The sequence below is a fragment of the Elephas maximus genome, chromosome 13, assembly GCF_024166365.1.
Source record: "Elephas maximus indicus isolate mEleMax1 chromosome 13, mEleMax1 primary haplotype, whole genome shotgun sequence".
NCBI classification, from domain to species: domain Eukaryota; kingdom Metazoa; phylum Chordata; class Mammalia; order Proboscidea; family Elephantidae; genus Elephas; species Elephas maximus.
This window is the reverse complement of record NC_064831.1, coordinates 76,803,240-76,805,449: the sequence shown is the minus strand read 5'-3', so window position 1 is coordinate 76,805,449 and position 2,210 is coordinate 76,803,240.

Here is a 2,210-nt window from a genome sequence, read left to right as displayed (position 1 = left end):
CTGAAGGGGCTGTTAGGAACAGTGACAATGGGGACTCGTTTTGATCAAATGGACCCAAATTGGTGTGAATCTCATCCATTCAGAAAGCCTGGCACTGTCATGTCTATTTTCTATTTTTATGAGGGTGCAGTTGTGTCTGATGGATTCTCTAGGTGTGTGTCTGTTTACAAACACGCAGTGCATGTGTGCGTGTGTGTGCAAGCATGTGTGACATGCCTGTATGCATGCGTGCACGCGGGTGTGAGCTGTCATGTCAGTAATATGTGTCGATTAATGGGTGTTGTGTGTGGACACACTGTTGAAGAGCAACTTAAGCGAGATGGCTGGTCACTTTGCACACTGTTTACTCATGTGAGAATTTGTCTGGTGGACTGATTTGAAGAACAGAGGCAAGATCAGGATTTACAAGAGAGAAGAAAAAAATACTGCAGGTGGTTTGGGCACACTTTGTTGGGGTGAACTGATTAGCTGGCTGCTAGCAAAGAGGTCTGGGCACGCCTCCCTTAGGTAGGCTGTAGGATATCAATGAAAAGGACGTCGTTTTTTTGAGTCTCCAACAAACTGAGTTGGACTGTGGAGCATGCAGTCCTAGCTGTGTCTTTTCACCGGTACCTCCACCCAAGGGCAGATTATCCAATAGGCAAGGTAAGCACAGTGCTTACCTTGCTTACCAGATCATCTGTAGTGAACAATTTCACTTTTTCTTTTCACCACATCAGAGATTCTGCTTCTAGATATGGGTGGCATCTGTCTGTCCCTCAGCCCCACATCCTACAGAATCAAAGGCTCTTTTCAGGGACAGATAACCCAGTAGGCAACGTAAGCACGGGCTTACTTGTGCTTTCCAACTAATCTGTAGTGAAGTGTTTCACATCTTTGATGTAGTGAAAACCATGTGAAATTGCTCACTACAGATGATCTGGTAAGCAAGATAAGCACCGTGCTTACTTTGCCTGTTGGATAATCCACTTATCCACGCCTGTCTCCACCTTATCAGTAGCCAGGTCTGCACACACTCCTCATCAGCTCTTCAGCACGCCTGTGGGTCTTTGTTGATGATTGTGTTCATGTGTTTTTAAGTGAATCCCAGTGTCTTTTTTTGGCAGGGGGTGGGGGTGTGCGATTGAGTCTCTGTTGATGAATGTGTACGTGTGCAAGGTTGTGTCATCTGCATATCACAGGCTGTTAATGAGTCTTCCTCCAATCCTGACGCCCTGTTCTTCATATACTCCAGCTTTTCAGATTATTTGCTCAGCAGTGCAGAGACTTGTCATGGCCAACAGCAACTTAATAACGTAAAAGCTCACTAAACTCAAACAGCCACCAAAAGAAAAACACAAATCTTTGAGTCCATGCAGAAGAAACATTCATTCAAAAAGTGATCAAAGGATGTTCATATAAATCTTTGATCAAAGCAGGAAATGAGTAAGAGCAAGTAAACTGAGGCACTTGACTAAAGTAAAAATGGTTGCTTTAGAGTTTGGGGCCCTACTCTATCTTGCCTTTCTTTTAATACATGAAAACCACTGACTTATTCTTTAAGGCCTGTATAAAGGTAAACTAAAAGTTTTCTCTTTTTCTCTGTGGTTAAGCTGAGAGAATAACAATAAACTGTTTCACAGGCACTATCAAGACCCTTCATTAAACAATGTCTCAAGAAGAAGGCCTTGATGCTGACTCTTATCTAAGTCTCCTTGGCAGCTGCTAACAAAAAAAAATTTCACTTAAGCTGTTTCTAAGGGAGAAATGTTCTATAACCTTCCCTTCCTAGCCCCACTTCTAGTAACACACCTTGTGTCGATCTAAGTTTGTAATGTCCAATAAAAAGAATACATCTCAAGTTCTTTGTTTTCACCCTTTAAGACATCTCCACAGCTTCGCCATTTTGGAAGCATTCATTCACTCTAAAATCAGACATTTTCCCCAGTCCGCCCTGATATCGAACCTTCAATAAATCTTCTTACTTTATTTTAACAGAGTAATTGTTTATTATTCTTAGACAGTACTTATATTTTTAGAAACTGGTGCTTTATTTTTCTGGGATATATGCCTAGAAATGAGGTCCTTGGATTAAAGAGTATATACATTAAAAGTAGAAACAAACTAAATTTCCAACAATAGATTGATGACGCAAATTCCACACGTACATTACAAATTATACATACACTACAACTATTGACAAACTTTTATTGATTTGGAAAAATGTTTGC